This window comes from Coregonus clupeaformis, chromosome 39 (genome assembly GCF_020615455.1).
Source record: "Coregonus clupeaformis isolate EN_2021a chromosome 39, ASM2061545v1, whole genome shotgun sequence".
Classification (NCBI taxonomy): domain Eukaryota; kingdom Metazoa; phylum Chordata; class Actinopteri; order Salmoniformes; family Salmonidae; genus Coregonus; species Coregonus clupeaformis.
The window spans coordinates 6405316-6411315 of record NC_059230.1 but is presented as its reverse complement, the minus strand read 5'-3'; the positions used below and the strand labels follow the sequence as shown (position 1 = coordinate 6411315).

General features: G+C 44.3%; 1 long non-coding RNA gene across 1 annotated transcript; it reads left to right on the top strand.

The window, feature by feature from the left end:
- Positions 1–931: 931 nt before the first annotated feature.
- LOC121554318 lies at positions 932–5093 on the top strand. Its single transcript, XR_005997658.2, has 3 exons — positions 932–1149; positions 4490–4645; positions 4777–5093. It is a non-coding gene; the product is annotated as an uncharacterized LOC121554318 (long non-coding RNA).
- The last annotated feature ends 907 nt before the right edge of the window (positions 5094–6000 follow it).

The following is a 6000-nucleotide window of genomic DNA, read 5'->3' as shown; positions in this document are numbered from 1 at the left end:
TCTCTCCTCCCCTCTCTTTTTCTGGTTCTCTCTCGCTCATTCTCTCTCAAACTCTCTCTCCCACCCTCTCTTTTTTTCTGGTTCTCCCCTCCCCCCTCTCTCTGATGTCACTATACTATTCTGGTCGATTTGGACATGATCTCTATTGAAGTCAATCTGTCAGTCAGCGCGTGACTTCTTCGATGAGTAGTCGAGTGTTCGAGGAGAGTGTCAATTAGGTAGTAGACAAACAGAAGAGTATCCTCCCCTTCTCAATAGCCTCTTTCAGCTGAGGAAGGAAGCATGAGAGATAATAAAAATAATATAAGAGAGTGTTATAATGAGTGTTCTACCCGAGTCCCCGTTTTTGAATCAGCTGTTGTATTGTCGGAGGAGAAAAGCATGCACCTGTTTAAAAACAATATGCTACTTATCCTTTTATCTAGAAAATGTGTAGCACAACTGGCTAAATATCTTTTTACTACTTTTTTTGTGTTGTGACTGGAGCCCTCTAGCTGTAAAATGAAGCAACAGCAGAGGGCCTAATTTGCAGTAAGCCTAGGCTAATAACCTGGATCTTGATTGGACCTGTTCATTTACTTATATCGTCTCCTAGAGATTTAAATGGTTAGAAGAGGAGCTTACTGCTCTCTCTCTCTCTCTCTCTCTCTCTCTCTCTCTCTCTCTCTCTCTCTCTCTCTCTCTCTCTCTCTCTCTCTCTCTCTCTCTCTCTCTCTCTCTCTCTCTCTCTCTCTCTCTCTCTCTCTCTCTCTCTCTCTCTCTCTCAATCTCTCTCTCTCTCTCTCTCTCTCTCTCTCTCTCTCTCTCTCCTCTCTCTCTCTCTCTCTCTCTCTCTCTCTCTCTCTCTCTCTCAATCTCTCTCTCTCTCTCTCTCTCTCTCTCTCTCTCTCTCTCTCAATCTCTCTCTCTCTCTCTCTCTCTCTCTAATCTTGTGGGATTAACGTGCGGTCGAGCATCAGGCATGTTCAAGGGAGAGAAGGAAGACACTGGCGACGGAAGAGAAGGAAGAGAGACAGATCGTTGAAGGAGAGAGAGACGGTGTTGAGTTGAACCTCAGAAAACACGGTGAATAACAGGAGAATAAAACGAGCTGAGGATCTACCTACCTGAACAAGGTGCTCCATATTGAAAAGGCACCTGTCATCTTCGGTAAGCTTTAATGTCGTCAAATATTGCAGACAAGTCTTGTTAACTGCAATGGCAATGGAACTAATTAATGAATACAAAAGGCCCATAGTGTGAATCCTGCAATTGACTTGACTTTTAAAATTACTTTTATTTGAGATGTCTTTGTTGTTTTTGTACATTTGAGGGAGGGAGGGAGGGAGGGAGGGAGGGAGAGAGAGAGAGAGGGGATGAAGGGCTAGGATAGATAAGCCAGGAGTAAGCCTCTTTCAGGCCACTTCTAGCCTCATGGATCACTCAGTCAGTTCTATCTGAAGTGTTTAATATTCTGTGTTTGACTGATGCGCTCCCCTGCCTATATCATCTATGGTCACCTAGCTACTGATATCTATAGACCAGAGTTGGTCCAATGCGGTTTCTGCATTATGATTTATTTACATGACACTACACCATTCTATGGCAGCCATGTTATTAGTGCCCCGTTAACAAATAATGCTATGTAACTGAATGTCTAGAATTAGAACAATATTCAACATTCTAAAAGTTGTCCCAACTCTATAAACACATGACTCCGCTATGGTTAGTTTTACTGTTTGTAGAGTCCAGACGGTGATCTTGTTTGCACGCAGGTTATAGGGCGTGACCTGGCTGTCTGCGTCTCTGTCTGCGTCACGATACTCACAAGCAAGCACACACACACACACACACACATACTGCCGATTCCATGCTGTGAGCCCTAGATAGGTGTCATCCCTCAGCTGTCACATATTTGTTTGTGTTTAAAGAGCTTTAAATGTGGGGCATATACACACACACTATGGGGCCGATCAGGCCTGCCATAGTTGTTGTGCCAGGGGCATGGTGGTGAGAGCCAGTAAGCTTCAGATGCCGGGCTAAGCTCTGGACCTGTGGGGTCCAGGGCCCAGATTCACAAAACCTTCTTAAGAAGAAATGTCTTAACTGCCATTTTTTCCCCTTAACTATAGATTTATGAAGAAAGTTAAGCAAAGTTGCTATTCTTCAAAAAGTTATTGGAAATGTTCTTACTTTATTTCTTATGTTTCTCCTTAAGCAAAAAGTTAAGAAGAAATTCGATTCTTGAAAATAAAGTTGTTTGATTTCTTCTTGGAAATGTTCTGAATTCCAAAATAGCTACAGTGGGGGAAAAAAGTATTTAGTCAGCCACCAATTGTGCAAGTTCTCCCACTTAAAAAGATGAGAGAGGCCTGTAATTTTCATCATAGGTACACGTCAACTATGACAGACAAATTTAGATTTTTTTTCTCCAGAAAATCACATTGTAGGATTTTTAATGAATTTATTTGCAAATGATGGTGGAAAATAAGTATTTGGTCACCTACAAACAAGCAAGATTTCTGGCTCTCACAGACCTGTAACTTCTTCTTTAAGAGGCTCCTCTGTCCTCCACTCGTTACCTGTATTAATGGCACCTGTTTGAACTTGTTATCAGTATAAAAGACACCTGTCCACAACCTCAAACAGTCACACTCCAAACTCCACTATGGCCAAGACCAAAGAGCTGTCAAAGGACACCAGAAACAAAATTGTAGACCTGCACCAGGCTGGGAAGACTGAATCTGCAATAGGTAAGCAGCTTGGGTTGAAGAAATCAACTGTGGGAGCAATTATTAGGAAATGGAAGACATACAAGACCACTGATAATCTCCCTCGATCTGGGGCTCCACGCAAGATCTCACCCCATGGGGTCAAAATGATCACAAGAACGGTGAGCAAAAATCCCAGAACCACACGGGGGGGACCTAGTGAATGACCTGCAGAGAGCTGGGACCAAAGTAACAAAGCCTACCATCAGTAACACACTACGCCGCCAGGGACTCAAATCCTGCAGTGCAAGACGTGTCCCCCTGCTTAAGCCAGTACATGTCCAGGCCCGTCTGAAGTTTGCTAGAGTGCATTTGGATGATCCAGAAGAGGATTGGGAGAATGTCATATGGTCAGATGAAACCAAAATAGAACTTTTTGGTAAAAACTCAACTCGTCGTGTTTGGAGGACAAAGAATGCTGAGTTGGATCCAAAGAACACCATACCTACTGTGAAGCATGGGGGTGGAAAGATCATGCTTTGGGGCTGTTTTTCTGCAAAGGGACCAGGACGACTGATCCGTGTAAAGGAAAGAATGAATGGGGCCATGTATCGTGAGATTTTGAGTGAAAACCTCCTTCCATCAGCAAGGGCATTGAAGATGAAACGTGGCTGGGTCTTTCAGCATGACAATGATCCCAAACACACCGCCCGGGCAACGAAGGAGTGGCTTCGTAAGAAGCATTTCAAGGTCCTGGAGTGGCCTAGCCAGTCTCCAGATCTCAACCCCATAGAAAAATCTTTGGAGGGAGTTGAAAGTCTGTGTTGCCCAGCGACAGCCCCAAAACATCACTGCTCTAGAGGAGATCTGCATGGAGGAATGGGCCAAAATACCAGCAACAGTGTGTGAAAACCTTGTGAAGATTTACAGAAAACGTTTGACCTGTGTCATTGCCAACAAAGGGTATATAACAAAGTATTGAGAAACTTTTGTCATTGACCAAATACTTATTTTCCACCATAATTTGCAAATTAATTAATTAAAAATCCTACAATGTGATTTTCTGGATTTTTTTTCTCTCATTTTGTCTATGTACCTATGATGAAAATTACAGGCCTCTCTCATCTTTTTAAGTGGGAGAACTTGCACAATTGGTGGCTGACTAAATACGTTTTCCCCCCACTGTAGATCCTTATGTTGAACTCAGGGCATTGAGAAAATAAGCTAATGAAAGCAATTGATCATGTTTAATTCACTCACAAACTTAATCTGAAAGTTTCAGTATTGATTATTTTAAACCCAATAACATATTTTAGAACAGTAATCTCGGTAAGAAATATGCTAACGTGATTGCCATTGCTAGCTACAGAGCTAGCTAGATCGGTTGCCTAGCAGCAATCATCTTAAGTGCATAGATAGTTAAGAAGTTTGTAAGAAGATATTTGAGAGTTTGTAGGAAAATTATGAAATCTTAAGATGTTTTTGAGGAATTGCACTTAGGAACTATCTTAAGAAGCTTCTTAAGTGTTTGCATAAGAAGTGTTTTGTGAATCTGTGTGGTGTGTGTGTGTCCAGTGTGTGTGTGTGTCTAAATGCCTCACCTCCTTCCCTCTCTCCACCTATATAGACCAACCATCACCATCGTCATCACCATGTCAAAGGACCAGTCTCTAAATGCCTCCCCTCCATCCTTCCCTCTCTCATCCATCTTTCTCTCTTCAGATCATGTCAAAGGACCAGTCTCTAAATGCCTCCCCTCCATCCTTCCCTCTCTCATCCCTCAATCTTTCTCTCTTCAGATCATGTCTAAGGACCAGTGTGAATCCGTAGCAGTGAGTGTCGAGTCCCTTTTAACCGACGCAGTTAAGATGCAGTCCCAGTGTCGGGAGCGTAGTGAGCAGCTAGCTATGGCCGCCGCGGCACTGAGGGAGGAGTCGGCGTGCTTGAGAGAACAGGTGAGGTGTTGATTGATTTGTGGATGGATGGAAGGATAGATATTTAGATAGGTAGACAGATTTACAAACTGATCGACTGACTGATAGATGATTGGTTGGTTTGTTTATTGATTGATTGATTGATTTAACAGTGTCAAGCCACCCAGCTGGATATGGCCCGGATGAGAAGACAGCTAGAAGAACTGCTGGATACCAAGGCTCAGATGGAGGCCAGTGATAGAATGCACCGCAAACTCAGCAAGACACTCTGAATGAAAGAGAAGGAAGGGGGGAGAGAAAGGAAAGGGTGGACCGGGATGGAGGGCGAGGAAAGGGAGAGAGAGAGAAGGAGAGAGAGAAGAAAAGAACAGCTGGATACCAAGGCTGCGATGGAGGCCCGGGGTGAACACACACACTTCTGATATGGAAATAAGACTTTGCAGTTAAATAAATAATTATTTTAACAACATACACTGTCTCCTGTTCTCTAACCCTAACCCTATTTATCTCCCATCATGGTACACTACATGACCAAAAGTATGTGGACAACATCTCATTCCAAAATCATGGGCATTAATATGGAGTTGGTCCCCCCCTTCGCTGCTATAACAGCCCCCACTCTTCTGGGAAGGCTTTCCACTAGATGTTGGAACATTGCTGCGGGGACTTGCTTCCATTCAGCCACAAGAGCCATTAGTGATGTCGGGCACTGATGTTGGGCGATTAGGCCTGGCTAGCAGTCTGTGTTCGAATTCATCCCAAAGGTGTTCGATGGGGTTAGGTCAGCGCTCTGTGCAGGCCAGTCAAGTTCTTCCACAGCGACCTCGACAAACCATTTCTGTATGGACCTCGCTTTGTGCACGGGGGCATTGTCATGCTGAAACAGAAAAGGGCCTTCCCCAAACTGTTGCCACAAAGTTGGAAGCACATAATCGTAGCGTTAAGATTTCCCTTCACTGGAACTAAGGGGCCTAGCCCGAACCATGACCTGCTTTATGAGGTGCTACAAACCCATGGCAGGATTAAACAGATGGGTATTCAGATAAGATTTACTTGGGTCCCAGCCCATGTGGTAGTGGAGGGGAACGAGGCAGTAGATGAACAGGCTAAACAAGCACTTAGTAGTGGGGATGTTGAAGTTTCAATGAGCAAGGCAGAGGCAAAAAGACAGATATATACAGTGATGGTGCAGAGATGGCAGGAGCAGTGGAATAGATATAATAAGGGAACTCCCGAGTGGCGCAGTGGTCTAAGGCACTGCATCGCAGTGTTAGCTGTGCCACTAGAGATCCTGGTTCGAATCCAGGCTCTGTCGTAGCCGGCCGCGACCGGGAGACCCATGGGGCGGCGCACAATTGGCCCAGCGTCATCCAGGG